The sequence below is a fragment of the Mustela lutreola genome, chromosome 5 (assembly GCF_030435805.1).
Source record: "Mustela lutreola isolate mMusLut2 chromosome 5, mMusLut2.pri, whole genome shotgun sequence".
NCBI lineage: Eukaryota > Metazoa > Chordata > Mammalia > Carnivora > Mustelidae > Mustela > Mustela lutreola.
Window position 1 is genome coordinate 141383019 of NC_081294.1, and position 18991 is coordinate 141402009.

General features: G+C 39.1%; 1 protein-coding gene across 4 annotated transcripts in view; it reads left to right on the forward strand.

The window, feature by feature from the left end:
• The window catches only part of LOC131832573 (protein FAM170A-like), a 247044-nt gene that overhangs the window by 71319 nt on the left and 156734 nt on the right, over positions 1-18991 (forward strand). The gene's annotated exons all lie outside the window — the stretch shown is intronic.

The following is an 18991-nucleotide window of genomic DNA, read 5'->3' on the forward strand; positions in this document are numbered from 1 at the left end:
CTGCATGAATAAGGAATGACAGTATACATGAATAAATGAATTAACTGAGAGAACAGAGGGATCATTATTAAAATAGGCTGTTTTATTTGTAAACTCAAAATTAAAATAATACATGTACAGTTTGGGGATGATAAGACTGAAATCATAACCTCACCACTACATATATACTATTATTTAATTTTTTCATATTTTGAAACAGAGAAGTCGTACAAGATCATTTGTATCCTGAAGTACATGAAAGTTCATTGCAGACCTGATGCCCTACCATCCAGAATGCTCTTCCATACCCACAATATTACCATTCAGATCAAGGAAATTCACACTGATTCATTTCTGTCAGCCAACCTACATACTCCACTCAAATTTCAGTGATTTTTTTTTTCAGTAAAAATTACATATTCCAAAAAGGATCCCATTTAGAATCAAGTGTTGCATTTAGTTGTAATTCATCTTAGTTTTCTTCAGTCTGGAATATTTTCTCAGCATTTGTTTGTCTTTCGTAACTTTGATACTTTTTAAGATTATAAACCGCTTTATTGTTTTTTCTTCTTTAGGATATTACTTAATTCGTGTGTTTCTGATGTTTCTTCCAGATTTGATTTAGGTTATGTACTTTTGGCAGGAATATCACAGAAGTGATACTTTTCTAAAACTTCTTATTTAACCAACCAGATCGTACCTAATTTTGATATTTCCTATTACTGAAAATGATGGTGCTTGATCATTAATGAAGGGGATATTTTTCTAACTTCTCTATTGTGAAGGTTTTCCCTCCTTTTAAAACAAGATAAATTTTATGGGAATATATTTTAGAACTGTATAATTGTCTCTTTCCTTTTCAAAATTTAAAATTATGTACTTTTTATGTCAGTATAAACTTGTGGCATTTTAATAAGTGATTTGCCATCCATTGTGTTTTTTTGTTTTCTTTCTTTCTTTTTTTTTTTTTTTTTTTTAAGTGATAACTCGTGTGATTGCTGTCCTGGCCACTAGAAGCCGTTTTAAATTGGTTTTTGTATCCCTCTAATACACTTTTGTATTTCAGTACTTCTTTTTTTCTGGTACAGCAGTGGATTCCAAGTTTCTTTTCTGTTTTTCCTGATCCATTAGTGGAATTAACCATATTTTCAAGGAACCTTAGGTCTTTTAGAGGAGAATGCATTCAGAAGCCATGCTCTAGATGATGGATGGGTTTACTGTCATTAGGGTGTTGCTACTTTCAGGGTCTCTGAGTAGACAGAGTTGGAGTACATTTGTATACACTTAGCTGTCCATTTATACATCCTTTTATGTGTATTCTCTCTTTTTTTTTTTTTTTTTAAGATTTTAATTATTTATTTGAGAGAGAGAACATGAGCAAGGAGAAGGTCAGAGGGAGAAGCAGACTCCCCATGGAGCTGGGAGCCCGATGTGGGACTTGATCCCGGGACTCCAGGATCATGACCTGAGCCGAAGGCAGTCGTCCAACCAACTGAGCCACCCAGGCGCCCCTATTCTCTCTTTTTTTAAGATTTTATTTATTTGAGAGAGAAAATGCAAGCATGGGGAGGAGCCGGGGGATGAGGCAGTGGTATAATCTGACTCCTCACTGAGCAGGAAGCCTGCCCTGGGCCTCAGTCCCAGGACCCTGAGATCATGACCTGAGCCAAAGGCAGATGCTTACCCAGCTGAGCCACACAGGTGCCCCATGTGTATTCTCTTTTGACCTAGAAACATTGTGTATCATGAGTTTACACTGATGTTTCTGATTCCAGTTCAACACCTCAGGGTATAATTTTAGTTTTTTCTCTATTTCTTCTCTGAAAATGAAAATCCTGGCTCTTGTTACTATCAATATATACTTAGTCGATCAATTTCTGTGTATGTAACTTATCACCCATCTCCATCTCCATGGCCACTCCTTTCCCGTGTGGATGCCCTCTGAACCCTATTGGACACGTGCCTTTATTCCCAGTGCATTGAGCTGTATTGTCTCATGGATGCCTTCCCTCCTCCTCTGAGGCTCTGATTCCTTATACCAGATTGCCAGCCCACATAGACACATTGCTTGTCCGATTTAAGCTCTGAATCTCTACACTGGGCATCCCTCCATACAGGGATTCCTTCCTTAACCTTTCAGACACCCCTTGCTGGGCTCACTCTGGAATGGATTCCCTCCTTACTTAGCATTGGTTCTGACTCCATACCCAGGGCTGCCCCTTGTGTGGATACCTTCCTACCCTACTTGGCTCTAAAGCCCTGCAGCAAGATGCACTCTGGTGGAGACTCTCTCCATCCTGCTTAAGATCCTTCACTGGGCTTCCCCAATGCCTGGAGACCCTCCTCGCCCTCTTCTAGCTATGTAGTCCCACCCTAATCTCATGTCTGGATACCCCCTCTCCATGCTTGGATAACCTTCCTCACCCTCTCCTAGCCACTTAGCCACTTCTCTCCAGCCCCACCCCATGTCTGTCATTTTGCTTCTCTTCTAACATGCTGCTCTGAGCTACCACAGCATCCCCATGCCCTAGTCCAGGTAGACCCTGTTCTCCTTCACTTAATGGTTTGATAAATGATTTATTCTAGCAAGGAAAGGAAGAGGAAGAAGAGGAAGAGTCCTTGCACAGTTTGAAGATAGCTCTTGCTTCATTAAAATACAACTGAAAGTGTAAAGGAAAAATCTTAAATATTTACACTGGAGATGACTAAGTAGTGTCAGAAGTAGAAGCGTACAGATGTCAATGTACTTATATCTCCATATTTGTGTTCTCAGTATCTAGCATATGGTCTGGCACATGGCAAATATTTATGATTAATGAATGAGAACTTTTAAGAATGGGGTGACTTTATGGTTTGAGTTTTAAGCTCCACTTCGAAATTTTGTGGGATTTTAAAAAAACTAACAACTTCCCCCTCATTTTTATTATTCTAAAAACATACTAAATAAAGCAGTGTAATTTAAGTCCTAAGATGCACTGAGTCTTTCTTTCTTCTTGTTTGTGCCTCATTACTTTTCCTCTTTCTGCTAGATCATTCCTACAGATATGTGAAAGAACTGTGGTATTTAACCTTCCTTTTGATCTACATCTCCATGTCCATTCACCCTTTTTCATCCTTCTGCCACCAGTCTATTCTAAACCACTGCCCTTTCTCAAATGAAGCCTGTCTTTTCTTGGGGAAAGGGTCCCTATTGGTTCTTTACTGGTATTTCTCCTTCTACTGTTTTCCCCTCTAGTCTTTTCTCAAAGTAGCAGTAGGAGTCTTATTCCGAACCATCTCCTCATCCTAATTTCACAGCACTTGCTCACGATCACCGCCTCAGACAACTGACATCTAAATAATTCCTAAAGCACATTAGACTACTTCCATTTAATATCTTTTCATTGTCCCTCCTCAGCCGTGAGGTTTTTTGGCTACTTGTCTCCAAAATTTTGCATTTTCTTCTACCTTTGATTCCTCACTAAACTGCTTTCCTTTTAGAAGCTATTTTGTCTACCCCAAGTTGTTCTGTTTACTTTCTTCACTTTGAATGGTTTGTAATTATTTTGTCTATTTCCTTTTTATCACCTTTCAACCTCATAGGTAATAGACTCCCATCATTGTAAGGACCATGATTATCTTATTTTCCATTGTATATTCTAAGTAGAAAACTTAGATGCTGAATAAACATTTGCTGAATATGTGAATAATAATGCTGAAACATTCACTCAAACAAAATGATAGAAGAGACAGTTTTAAGAATTGGTGCCCTATGGAAATAAATGTATATATTTTTGTACACCTTTCCAAATATGCCTTTAATGCAAATTTAAAAAATCAAGTAGTTTAAAAAAAAGATGCATTATGGTATAACATTTATATTGACTTTTATTTGGGAAATAATGAATTTTTAACCTAATGAGAAAGCTATACAGATTAAATATTTCCAATTCATTTAAAATATTTTTGCAGGGGTACCTGGGTGGCTCAGTGGGTTAAGGCGTCTGCCTTCAGCTCAGGTAATAATCCCAGGGTCCTACAATTAGGTAGGGGACCTGCTTCTTCGGGAACGTGCTTCTTCCTCTCTCTCTGCCTGCCTGTCTACCTGCTTGTGCTCTCTGTCTGTCAAATAAATAAATAAAGTCTTTTTAAAAAATAAAATATTTTTGCAGGTACAAAACAGTTGACTTACTTAGCTTAGTTAAAGGTTTTTCAAGGTTTCCATTAAGTTACAAATACTTAGAAACCAAGCCTAGAATTCGAGAGAGCCACTAAAATGTTAACATGTCAATTCTAACTCTATGCCAATTGAAATAGATGCTTAAAGTTTTTGAATATTCTCCTCATCCATATTGTGGTGAAATATAAGAAGGAAACATGTTGAATGTATTTTACCATACCCAATTATTGTGTCTTTGCCTTTGGAGTGCTTGTGGTCCATACCAATTGATAAGGTCCCAAATCATGTCAAAAGCAATTTACTTTAAAGCAGAGGATTTGCAGACTGTAGCCTGTGGCTTATGTTCAGCCCTCAAGGTAAGAATTGTTTTCACATTTTGAAAGCATTATAAAAAAGAAAAACAAAGAAAGATAGGAGACAGAGATGGAATGTAATCTGCAATTGAGAAAAAATAAGAGAAAAAAATGGAATAGATGAATCTAATGTAGATATGAGCACATTTTGGAATGGAATACTCACAGTTGAAGGTTTGATTTTGGGGGCTCTTTTAAATTAGGAAGTTTTTGTCATATTTTTTCTTCCAAATGACCTCTATGGGTAAGATAGCTAGAGGGACTTCAAAAATGCTTTTGATGTTTCAAGACTTGTCTTGGATTTTAACGAACGGTATGTTCCAATTTTCCAGACGGAAGAAAAACTCAAGAATATTACTCGTTATACATTATTATACTGGACAGGATTTTGTCCAGTACTACACTTTTTACTATGTAGTGGACTTAAAACCTTGTTAAAATATGGTGCCAATTACCCTGATGTTCTTGCTCCTCCCCCTTTTTTTTTTTATCCCCACGACAGATTTGGTGTGGTATAATTAACATGCAATGCATGGAACTTTTAAAATGATAAGTTTGATAATCTTTTACACGAAAATATGCTGTGAAACCCATCGCCATAGTCAAGATAATAAACATATTCTATTCCTCCAACCCTGAAAAGTGAAAAATATCCATTGTAAGCTTGGAGACAGTTCTAAAAATTTTAAAGAAGTATAGCTAATAAACCAGAAGCAGACATTAAATGAAATACTAACACCCAAGTAATTCAAAAGGCAGAAAGAAGAAGAGAAAAATAAGGAAGAAAGAACAAGTATAAGATTTAGAAGACTAATAGCAAGATGGTATATTTAACCCAACCATATTAATAAATGCTATAAATATAAGTGGTATAAATTCTCCAATTTTAAGGCAGCAGCCTTAAGATTAAATAAAAATCTAGATATAACTATATACTTTGAAAAAATTAACATAAATATAAATACAGAGTTGAGTTGAAAGAATGGAGAAAGAGTCACCATGTAAACACTAAACTTAACTTGGCATTGCTGTTAATATCATAAAAAGTAGATTTCATGACAAGGGATATTAAGAGAGAGACATGTCACAATGATGAGTCAGTTTATCAAAACCTAAAAATCCTACATACATATTTAATTCTAAAAGTAGGTGTTTCAGAACACATGAAGCATCTATTGACAGAGGTGAACAGAAACAGACAAATGAACAATTACAATTAGATTTAACATCCTCGTCCTAGAAATTGATAGAAAAGTAGTCTATAAATTATGAGGGAGAAAAGAATATTTGAACAACCCTGTCATGAGCCCACATGGCTTAGTTGATATCTCTAAGACATTCCACTTAATGGCAGAGCATGAGTTCTTTGCAAGCATGCATGACACATGCACCAAGATAGACCATACTCCGGGCCACAAAACAAATGTTAACCATTTCAGAGATTGAAATAATAAATTGTATTTGTTTACAAAGGCAATAAACAACTGAAAAATAAAATGAAAAAAGTAATCACATTGACAATAGCATTTAACAACATGAACTCTTTTGGGATGGGTTTAATAAAATGCATACCGTAAAGACATAAGTACCGAAAACCAGAAGATGTTTTATAATTGTTGATGTGTTTGGTGTGTAGGGAGCTGGTGTACTGTATATCCCATAAGCCCAGCAGCCTGTGCTTTGTCCTTCTGATTTTACATGGAAAGGTCATGTCAGTCTCTACATAATGTAAGTTGATGGATATATGTTTCATTTCTGTCGTGCACTCAGGTACCTATCTCCCCTTTCAGGCTGTAGCCTAATTTACTTAGAAACTCTAGATCTTACCAGGAGAGCCGAGTCAGGTATCAAGCATTTCGTAATTATATCTGATATCTGCCATTTTTCCCTCTTGTCATTCAGCTTCTTGTGAACATATTGTTATGTTCCAGGAACTGTAGTTTTTATAGTAAGGATTTAGAAAAAAAAAGATCACGGCATATACGATCACAGTTTTGTAGGAAGGCCTACGCAAAACTATTCATTTCCGTATAACCTGCCCTAATAGTTTTAGAAGCTCTCCCAATGTCAAACTGTTGCTCACACATTTCAGTGTATTTACTGCTCACTTACTGAGCTCTGAGTGGTTTTTTGACAGACTAATTGCCCGGATTCTTTCCAACCAGTTTCTTTCTCTGACTTTTGATCCCATGGTAGTTTTTGCACCTGACTGTGCGGTTACATTCTTATTTTAAACCCTTTTCTGGAAGCCTTCCCTGAGTTTGGCTGACGGTCTTCAGTCATCCTTTGGTTATCTTCAGATTTCACCCATTTCTTCTAGTTTTGTTTTAAAAGTGATTCTACATAACTCCTCACTTTGGTGTTAAAACTGAAGACAAGGTTATTTTATTTTTTTAAAACATTTTGTGTAGGTATGTCAATACACTGAATAATATGTAAAAATCTATTTAAAAACATTCATTTTAATTCCAGGAGTTTCTCTCTCACAAAATATTCTATGCACTCTGTATTTCATGAAAATGCAGTGTTTCCTCTTCTGAAAACCACGCAGCCTGACTGCTGAACACAGTTTAAAAGCCATCAGGAGCATTGTAGGCTGGGAGTGGGTGCTTGGTTGTTAAGACTTTATTGATTTTACAAGTTAAAGAATTAAGAAGTCTTTGGGGAATTATGTTCCATGGAGGCTTCATAATACAGTGTTTAGACTGACTGTCTAGACAATAGGAAATGAAAATCTGGCAGCCTCAGCTCTGTAATACACTTGATTAATATTGAGTTATGGTGTAGTCATGATCTCCTTAATATGTACAAGGAAAGCTAAGGTGAAGTTAGCTTGTGCCACATTGGCTGTGGGGACTCGCACTGCCAAAATCAGGATCCACAGCCTCTGGCTTTAAGTAATACCTAGAAGATTGCATTATGCCCAAATTTCCAAATAGCACTGAATAATTTTGTTCAGAAACTCTTAATGTCATGAGGCTTCAGTAATCAAATATGTTTAATTTTTTCTGCCATGAAACATTTATTTTTTTATGAATAGAAATAAGAGTAATTATCTCAATTTTGAGGGGGGTATTTTCCATTTGGATTGTAGCAAATAATGACTTTTCATTATGTCTTTGTTTTGTGGAGCCCATAACACCGAAAGTCAGTGGCTCAGCTACTCAGTGTTAGGTATCTGAGGTAGATTCTCACTGGAGGCCAAAGGAATGCTTATAAACTCATGTTTGCTTTTCTTTGAGGGTACTATTTCTATGAAATCATGGCTTTTACTTTTTTATTGAAGGGAATTTGACCTATGTCTATTTGGGGGAGTAAATACTAAAAATTCTATCATTATATAATCACCTTCTTAGCTGGTGGATTCTGAAGGCATAAATATTTTTTTTAGTAGTGTGACAGCTATATTTTTGTAATAGAATTTAACTTTATTCACCAAAATATTGACTTCTCTTTAATTGTCTCTGTATCACAGATAATTTGGGTGTCACTTTCTCCTGAAGTGCATTTTTGCTGTAACAATGTCATACGAAGTTACTGGATCATTTCGAAAAAAAAAAAAAATTTAGATTATTGACCACAATAAATGAACCAGAAGTTTTATATAAATAAAACTTTTCAGACTATGAAACCATTTAAAGCCACCCATCACTGAATAGATTATTTGCCAGTTTGGTATTTTAGCCACAGGAACGTGGGATTGCTGACTGAGTTTTTAGATTGCTGTAGAAGTAACTTCATTTTCTTTGAGTCACTTAAAAATTTAAGGTCTTCTTAAGGCCTGACATGTGAAATGATTACAGTAGACCAAGCAAGGATAGTCTGATCCATTTCATAAAAATATGCCTTTACCCTGGCACAAAACTGGTCTAGGGATTAAGATAATGATGATAGTAGGTTTAATTATTCATCTGGGGTGACCATTCATTCTTGGAATATTCCTATGAAATAATTACCATTTACATATTTCTTGCAGATGGAAAAAATATTTTGCGGGGAATCTCTCCTTTATCCCCTTCTGATGTGTTTTGATTCTAGCTCACCTGAGGGATAAATGTCACTCTCCTGGCCCTCACTCTTAGAGGGCTGTGAAGGGGAAAGTGCTTGGAATTGTCTACTAGTGTCTGTGGTATGCAATTGAAAAGTTCTCCATGTAGGTGATATTTGTATCCTTTTGTCTGAAATTGAATAGTGCCAAGTTTATTTTACTATGTAAGAGCCTACCATTCATCAGTTGTGGGGTTGCCTTCAAACAGGTGGTGTTAGAGTTTACCTGTCCTTTCTTTTAAGCAGAGTAGGTGGCTTAGAACATGCTAATTAAAAGATGTTTAAAGTTGGTGCCTGGGTGCCTCATTGGTTTAGTGTCGGACTCTTGATTCTGGCTCAGGTCATGATCTAAGGTCATGAAATGGAGCCCCATTTGGGCTCCGTGCTGGACGTGGAGACTGCTTAGGTTTCTCTCTTTCTCTCGGCCCCTCTCCCACCTCTAAAAAAAGATACGTAAAAGCAGATATTTCATTGTGTAATAAAATGTTACATAAAAATTAAAGCGAGGAAAATTCTCCATTTTTTAATAGATTTATTCATTTATTTATTTTGACAGAGAGAGATCACAAGTAGGCAGAGAGGCAGGCAGAGGGAGAGAGAGAGAGAAGAGGAATCAGCCTCCCTGTTGAGCAGAGAGCCCAATGCGGGACTCGATCCCAGGACCTGAGATCATGACCTGAGCTAAAGACAGAGGCTTAACTCACTGAGCCACCGAGACACCCCGGAAAATTCTCCATTTGAAAGTAAATCTATTGGATATGATTATTTGCCCCAAAATACCAAGTGCCAGCTATGTCAGGCAAAGCTCAAACTAAGTAAGTACAGTCTTTGCTCCTAAGAAACTCAAATGATAGTAAGAAAGATACATATGTAACTACCCATGTTAAGGTGCAGTTGGTTCTACACTTTTTATGTAGTAATACATAAGTAATACAGTAATACATGAAGTAATACAGTAGGACACAGAAATTGTCATTTTTATTTTCCTTCCCTGTGTTTAAATTGTGAGAGGCAGGGTGGTGGCAGGATGGTAGCAGAACAGGAAGAGCCATGAAGGTCTTCATGGAAGGAGCCCTGTTAGGGTTTGTTTTTTTGTTGTTGTTGTTTTGTTTTGTTTTTAAGATTTTATTTATTTATTTGAGAGAGAGAAATCACAGGTAGATGGAGAGGCAGGCAGAGAGAGAGAGAAGGAAGCAGGCTCCCTGCTGAGCAGAAAGCCCCATCTGGGTCTCAATCCCAGGACCCTGAGATCATGACCTGAGCCGAAGGCAGCATGCTTAACCCACTGAGCCACCCAGGTGCCCGTTGTTAGGGTTTTTATATTTTGAATCTTTGGAGTTAGGTCTTTACACTCAAATAACTTGATGCTTTTGGGTGAACATAAAAAATACTTCAGTTCATACAACCAATTTAGAGAACCCATTACCGACCCTGGTTAAACATTACAAATTCATTCATTTAAAGTGTTTATGGTGCGTGAGGGGTGGGTGCCTGGGTGGCTCAGTTGTTAATAAGCGTCTGCTTTCTGCTCCGATCATGTTCCAGAGTCCTGGGATCAAATACCATATCAGGCTTCCTGTTTAGCAGGGAGCCTGCTTCTCCCTCTCCAGCTCCCCTGTGCTTGTGTTCCCTCTTGCTATCTTTCTTTGTCATAAATAAATAAAATCTTTTCATAAATAAATAAAGTCTTTATGGATGGCATTGAGGATTAAGGACTAAACCAGAGACTAGATGTGAATTTAAAACAAAGGAAGATTCTCACTGGAAGACGATAAATATGAATGCGGACAGGTTGATGTGTGATTTTTTTAGGACATCCCACATGGATGAATCCAGCAATGGTGGAATGTGTATTATTAGGGCTTAGAAGGTTAATTAGCATGTGGGTGGTGTAGTGAAAACCCTAAACCTGGGTAAAATCATTGTGTAAAAGCACAGGCCAAGGGCCTCATTCTAGGATCCCAGTGTGAGCATAGAAAACTCGGAAGATATTGACACCATATATTCAGAAATGTATAAGAATATGTGAGAAACTCAGGCCTTAGAGAATTTTGATAGTAGACCAACTACAAAATTAAAGTTCCCCAAATATTCTTTGGATTGGCTAATATGGATGTCTGTGATGACCTAAATGAGAGTGACAAGGGAAAGAGAAAGTGGCAGACTGTAGGAGGCTTTCAAATGAATGAAGAGGGATTGTGAGAAACAGAAATAGGGATGTGAACAACCATTTCAGGAAACATGGAAGAAACAATAGCGCAAGAAAAACAGAGCTAGGTAGAGAAGCACAGCCGGAATCTCAGCGTGGGAGAAATGTGAATTTTGTGTGTGCTGGGGAAAGACCCAGCAGATTGAAAGACAGAAAAGGCAGTGAGAATGTTGTTCTTCTCTCTCAGACTTGTTGTGTGCTAAATGGCATAACCTAGCTGTCTTATTTACTGTAGTTAGCAACTTAAAGAGAACACATCAGTGTGTTCAGCAATGTATTTGTTAAATCTGTGGAGGCTCCCTCTGTTGGGACTGGTTCTGTCTTTCCCAGAGCCGGATGTCATGGAAGGGCTATGAGAGGAAGACATAGGCACCTGCCCTGTGGTTTCTCTTGCTCGTGGAGTTGTCTGCTCTTGTGGTGTATTCACCTGGGAATGCATGTGAGGAGGACAGGCACTGTCCCCCAGCCCAGGGAGGGAGGGCTGTGGTCAGGTGACTAGAGGGAAATGCTACCTTTTCCTTAGTCTCCTCCAGAGAGAACACACACCACTAACTCGGAAAGATGTTTAAAGTAGGTTTTGTTTTTTGTAAGTGAACAGTCACATCTGCATCCCAGGGCTGTTCAGAAGAGGGGGATTGCCAGTTGGGACCCAACCAACTTATTCCCAGGTGCTTCAAAAAGGGTCAGAGGTGGCAGAACGAGCACTGACAGTGCAGGCCCGGCAGGTGTGTGCCACAGTCCCTCACAAGATCACTCCAGTCTCCTTTAGTCTGTTTTCACTGGTTCCCCTGAAATCCTCTCATCCTCATCTTTGGTATCAGAGATCTTCCTCCAAAAACTCGGCACATCCCTGTTTCCTGAAGGAATCTGGAACACTTCCTTTTCTAGTGTCCTGTAGACCAGGCTTCCTGAAGCATAAACTTGGCTAATTCTGTGCATAGAGTGCCATGCAGCACTTCTCCAGGGTACTGTCTGCCTAACTCAACAGAAAGGGGGAAAGAAAGAAAGAGAAAGAGCGAGGGAAAGAAAGGAAAAGAATGGAGGGAGGGAGGGAGGAAAAGAAAAGGAAAAAAGAAAAAAGAAAAGAAAGAGGAAGAAAGGAAGGAAAGAAAAAAAAGCTTGTATGCTGTTGCAAAATTTGAATGACCACATACTATGGCTCACTTACTAGGTTGAGGAAACAAGCTTAGGGGTTTACTGATCATATTTAGTTGACATGAAAGACCACCTCATATGTAAAAACACGTTTTAAATCCATGGTTAGAGTCTGTGCCTAGGACCTGTAAAAATTTGACAAAGGTTCTCCAGAGTGCTTGCTCTCCACAGGCAGCTGCGGAGTCATCTTCCCACAGCGAAGATACACATTTCAAGTTTGGGAGGGAAGAGCTACTTGAGAATTCAGAGTGTGGTTGGGGCGGGACTTACTCCTGTGCACAGGTTGTGGACGAATGTGTGCACGTTCTCTGCTAGAGTGTGTGTGTGGCCACAGCTGCAGGCCCCAGATGTGTAGGCAGGATCCTCCTCTTCTAGCTCTAGACTTCATCTGGGAGATTCAGAATCTTTGCACCTGTCTTTGCACTGATAACCGTATGTCGGCACAGATACATAACTGTGTGATATATAAACGGTGCCCTTCACTTTGACATCCTTAGGTAGTATACATCTTCAAAAAATGTATGTCAGCATGCAGGGAAGACGCAGAGATAGGTGGCTTGGGCTCCCAGGAATGGGAGGAGCATCCATACCTGAAGGCTCTAGTTCCAGTCCCCAGTTTTTACCAGTATGATCTATCAGTCCTCTGTCAAAATATCTTTGTAATTCCTATGCATTTTTCTTTTTTTAAAATTTAGTATAATATACTGCTTGAAAAATAAAACTCCTTTCTCTTTTTATAGCTTTTATTCTAGTCATTGGTGAAACAATATCTCACTGTTGTGCTAAGGACCATTTTGATTCATTCTGAAGACCTACAGTTGCTTTTATTATAAAGTGCCACAATGTAAGCATCAAATGGCCATGTTTGAACCATCTGAGAAGAATGATACCTAAAACCCAGTCCTTTCCTAGATTTTAGCAGGGAAGAGGGGTTAGTCCAACCAGTTTCACGTAGATCTTTGTAATCTGCAGATTAAAAAACAAAAACAAAATAACCGGCTTAGTAGACAAAGGCTTAATGCCAAGATTTACTACATGCTCTCTAGACCCCAGCTCAGTGTTCTGTATCATGATAACCCCGTGACTATTGCTCTCAGTAGGATAGAGCAGAGATTAATAATCTGGAAACCCAGTAAACGTAGTCTTAAGTATAACAAAAAACAGTGTATGCAGTGCCTTTGATGATACAAAATTTTAATTTAAAATCAGACTGGGAATTGTTCTCTATGTTCCGCTACTAAGATAGGTGCAGACAGAACTAATCTCACCACTGAGGAGGTTAATTATGAGGTTATGAGGTGTGGCCATGGGGGACGGTAGAAATGTCTTTCTTCCTAAGACCTTCGTTAACAGGCTTTTGGGGGCTCTTCCACATGCCTAGAATTGGCTACCAGATCCCAAATTTGAAAATAAGTCTTCCTTAACTCTCGAGAGGTCATAGCAGTCAGGAACTGGGTTTAAAGACTTCTGTGTATGTTCCGAAGGAGCAATACATGGGCGCTCCTGTGGCCTTACCACTACCATGAGCATACTTAGGAGGAGGAGGGGGCTTGATGTGCAGGGAAAATGACCTGTGCCCTGAGAGGATTATTGCTGAGAGAGTTTTTTTTTTCTCCAGTCAGTAGAAAGGGAGATGGTTCTTTGCTTTCCTTGAAGCCAGTTGGGAAAAATAGAACACTAGGAAAAGTGGTTCTAAACATTTGGGGACTTCTGAAAGAAGGGAAAGTTAGGACGTGATTTCTCTTTAAGAATCTGCTTAGATCTGCCCCAGTTCCAAGGGGAGCAAGGACAGAGAATGGAGAGAGATGGCAGAGGGATTGGTTGTGATGCAGGCCTGGTTTCCCCAGACACCAAATACAAAGAAACCGCTTCGGTGAGTCCTAGGACTAGGATCCCACCCAAGTGGGCTGCTTATGGGAGAAACAACCCAGTACAAATGGGAGCTACAAATGTATGAGTTGAAGCTGGATCCATATAACGCATGTCAGGACATTTTGTAGGTCTGTGATCTCATTGTACATATTAGAGAAGCCAATCGTGCTTCCTATGAGGGTGTTAGTTTTTTGAGTGCTGGCTGTACAGAGGACATGTCCTAAGAGCAATGACCTCCTGAAAGCAGTGGTCTGAAACCAAGTAAAGAGACTTTGACCCTAATCCTTCCTGTTCTCAACCACCTAGAAAAGCAAGCATCCGAGTGCCTGGGTGGCTCAGTGGGTTAAGCCGCTGCCTTCGGCTCAGGTCATGATCTCAGGGTCCTGGGATCAAGTTCCGCATCGGGTTCCCTGCTGAGCAGAGAGCCTGCTTCTTCCTCTTTCTCTCTCTGCCTGCCTCTATGCCTACTTGTGATCTCTCTCTGTCAAATAAATAAATAAAATCTTTAAAAAAAAAAAAAAAGCAAGCATCCAAAAAAGGGAGCATGAATGTTATATAGAGTTTTTCCTTGGATAGAGATTAGAACTTTTAAACAGATTATACTTTTTTTTTTTTTTAATTTTTTTTTTTTTTAACCAAACATAACTAGAAAGCTGGACTCAGAATTCCATGAAGGGGTTGGAAGTATATTTTGGTAGGATCCAAAGCGCGATTGAAAGAAGCAAATGGAAATCTATCCACTTTATATTTATGCAAAAGATTGAGACTAGTAAGCCAATCTAGCAGTGATCTGAAGACTTCCGGTTTGGGAACTTTTAATGACTGCAGTAGAAATTGTCTGCTTACTTTAAATAGGGAAGAATGGCAATGCCTTCTACACTCTCAGAAACACAGCTCATTACCTTAATAGAGAAACTGCCAAAAGATTTTCTTCCCTTATTCTGCTTATGTCTGTATAGATGAAGTACTCTGCATGGAAATACATGACCTGATTCCAGTTGGAATCTATGAATTCCTTAGTTTGGCAGGCAGGTATAAGTAAAGATATGTTATGAGACACGATATGGAATCATTGGTACCCTGTAATTCTTTGTGAACTTGGGTATATCTTGCAAAAATCCTTTATCCTTGGATCAGAAGCCTGTGTATCTTAGGGAACTCTCATGGGAACCAGTTCTCTTATTTAAATATCATTATAAGAGTATGGAAGATCCGTAAAGCTTATAGGTAGCCCTGCCTCTGTATTGGGGTGGAGTGGGAAGGAAGGAATCAATGACAATTAACCGTCCTGCGCACAGCCTGTGGAGCCAGTTTTCTCAGCGATCCGAAATTATGGTTTAAATATAGGTTTGGGCAGAGATTGATGGTGTACTAGGTTTGCTTCAGGATTTTGTATAACCACAGTTCTTTAAGGGAGCCAAGAATGTCTGAGGGGTGGGGCGCCTGGGTAGCTCACTGGGTTAAAGCCTCTGCCTTCAGCTAAGGTCATGATCCCAGGATGCTGGGATCGAGCCCAGCATTGGGCTCTCTGCTTAGCAGGAAGCCTGTTTCCTCCTCCTCCTCCTCTCTCTCTCTCTCTCTCTCTCTGTTTCTCTGCCTACCTGTGATCTCTGCCTGTCAAATAAATAAATAAAATCTTTGGGGGTGGGGGAGAAGGTCTTAGGGGCCCCAGCATAGACTTTAGTGAGTGTTGAAAGTTACCTACTGTTGTGGATTCTGTAGTAGGTAGGCATATTATCACTCACCCTATCACTGATGTGTAGAACACCATGTTCCTCACAGGACCCCAAATAGATAAGAATGACTAAAGGTCATAGGGGGGTCTTCTCTCTGAAACGAGCAGTTTGTCATTTTTACTTATACTGGTGATGCTTTTCTAAAAACTACTTAAATAGCCCATGGTAATTCAGTCTGTATCTTCACCTTGGGTCGGTACACACTGTACTTTCTAGAGCTCAATTCATCTGCTTCAGATTAGATTGCATTTCAAGAGACATGCCTCAAGGCTTATTAGCTTTACAAACAGACTTCAGATGATGATCTAAGTGATTTATTGTGTGTGAAGTTGCAGATGGAGGTCTTAACAGCTTTTAGGAGGCAAAAAAAAAATTGTGTACCTTCTCTAAAAGGCTTAGAATCTGAAGAAAATGACTGAGATTAGTTCCCACCAGAAGTAAAGGGGAGGGGATGTAAATGTCTGTTACAGATGGATTCATTGAGCAGTGGACTTATAGGAAGAGCTGATCATTGAATGTCAATCGGGGAAGAACCCTGTTGTTCTAGAGATTTCTAGGCATGTTCATGATGTCGAGTTCAGTGGAAATAAAATGAAAACCAAATGCTTCTATTCTTTTATTGGTTTACTTAAATCAGAAAATAATGTAAAACCCCATATGTAAGGAGAATCTGATGGCTGAGGTGGTTTTGATGAAGTTCTAGAACATAGGTGAGGTTCGGTGGGGTGAGGTCGGGAGCCAATGACCAAGAAAGAATTCTTGAGACATCTTTGGTGCAAAATGGTGGTTTATTAAAGCACGGGGACAGGACCCATGGGCAGAAAGATCTGCTGCCTCGATATCCTGAGGAGTGGCTGATTATATACACAGGAGTTGGGTAGGTAAGGACAAAAGGGTTGTTCAGAAGGGGTAACAGGGTAAAGAAAACCGTCAGGATACTGAAGTCATGGTTATTGTCAAGCCAAGGCTGTTTTTTACCTCTAATAAGGCACTAACATGAAGACAGTTGGGAGTTTCCTGGTGGAATGTCATATTCCTCCTATCAATGAGCTCCTTGTCAATGAGCTTTAGATTTAGAAGAAATTTAACTTTATTTATATTTCCTTTCATCTCAGCCTCCTTCAGTTTTACAGAGAGGAGGGCAGTGTTAGGGCTTTAGGAACTGAGTTGTTTGTCTCTGGAAGTTAGGCTATTGATAAGATAGTTTCCTTGTTGTTAATCACTAGGACATTTGTAAACCAAGGGAGACTCCTGTCTTGGAGGATTGTGATCTCTACAAGTTAATTATTTGTTTTCCTTTTAAGGCAGGCAGGGGTGCCTGAGGGATGTGACATATGTCACCAAGGTGGGGGGAGAAGTGGGGAGTATAAGGTGCCAGCTTTTGCTTTGTCCTCAGCCAGCCTTCTGCTTCCTCATCAGTGTTTCATAGCAGAGGTCAGCACCCATATCTTGTAGGCAGTGCTTTGTAAAGTGACGACAAATAATGAAGTGCAGCCTGTATTATATGCTCAGATAGGTTTGTTTTTTGTTTTTTGTTTTTAATTTTATTTATTTATTTGAGAGAGGGAGAGAGAGCATGAGAAGGGAGAAGCAGACTCCCCATGGAGCTGGGAGCCTGATATGGGACTCGATCCCAGAACTCCAGGACCATGACCTGAGCTGAAGGCAGTGACTTAACCAACTGAGCCACCCAGGCATTCCTATGCTCAGATAGTTTTAATTAAAATCAGAATTTTATCATTATTTGAAGGACAGGAGAGTACACTGATCTACTTTTCTCCGTCTGTTTTAATTTTGGTACTATCCAAGTTATTGTTCCTGGAATTGAGAAGGATCAGAAAGATAAACTTGCCGTTTCTGTATGTATTTTTAAATTTCCCCCCTTTTTCCCCCCCTTCTCTGTGAGACTCTGGAGAGCACATTTAGGATATTTTATCGTCTTATGCTACTGTTCTAATTATTACTTAAAATATTTCATTAAGTCTGTTTCCTGGCGGTGCTGTGCAAAGCCAACTCTAGTCTACCAGACAAAGTGCCCAGACTTGCAGGAGTTAACCATTTAACAGCCTGGAAGGCTCTATTGGTATATATTTTTTTAAATGGGTAACATTTCAAGCACTTGCAATCTGCTTCCTTTACTTTGAACTACATTTTTCTTTACATCTCGGACATTCTTTATGATGCCTTGATCTGAAGAGGCCCACTGACTTTCTCTGTATTGCGATCCTTTGTATAATTTTTAATAAGCTCACATCTAACTGAATCCCCAAAGTGCCTTTTTAACCATCTACTTTCTTCATATCGACAGCCCCACGTAATAGCTCAGGCACTGAATTTATCCCACCTGCCAAATGAAACATTTTTGTTTGTTGTTTTAAGAATTGTTTTCACAACTGTCAAACTCCGCAAAAGCTTGCTGAGTGCGTGACAGCAGAAACTTTACGGGATAATGATGTGTATTATTTCAGTTGATCCTTGCTCTTTCTTTTGTTATTATTTTCCCACTTTATTCCTTCTGGACTGTGACTTGGCACAGAGAGGAACTCCAAATCTCCATCTCCCGCTTTTCCTCTTACTTCCTTACTTCCTGTTAACCGAAATACGAACGTATAGACTAGAGGCACTGGTATAGCAACAGACATCAGCTCTCAGGTTAGAATGTGGTAAACATTAATATTTTAAAATAAAACATTTTAAAGCTTCCCAAGAAAACTATTGTTTTCTTCATTTTACCATTATGTATTTCTTCACTTTTGTGGAATGCTGAGCTTTCCACGAGGAGATTTTCATTAATTCCTGGAGAACCTAACCAAACAATTTATTTACTATATCTTTAAATATGATGCTCTCCTATTTCATAGTATTCATTTCTGTTGATTATTTTATAGATAATTCTTGAGGTTTTACACAGAGGTGTTACCCGAAAAGATCTTTGTCATTAAGTATTTAAATCTTTTTTTTTTAATTGATGAAATCTGAATTTTTTCATCAGTTTGCTCAGTCACTGCCATATGTCTGTCGGGCATGAGCATGGCAGCCAGAATCTGCTTAGATTGGGGAGGGATTCTGGAAGGACTCAGTGGAATCTGTCCCCAAGAGCACAGTGTCTAGTGACAGGTGGCCGTGGCACAGGCAGTAACTTTACAGTGGGATCTGTAGTATAATGAAGTGAACGCAGCACATTTTCTAGAATGAGGAAGAGAAACTACTGCTTTTGCATATAGCATTTGGGGAGTGAGCTCAGATAAAATGGAAAAATCTTCTGGGAGAAGAAGGGTTTTGGGACAGTCTAAAAGGCGACAGGGACAACAACCTAGTAGCATTTCTTTTATAAATACTAATGGGGAATTGGTTTGGCTGGTCTCATCATTAACTGAGTTTCTCAAAATGAAATACTTGGGTGATTCCAACCTTGGGTTGAAGGGCAGATGGCAGGAGATATAGCTAGAGGGAACAGTAAGTACTTTTATACTTAAAGCTA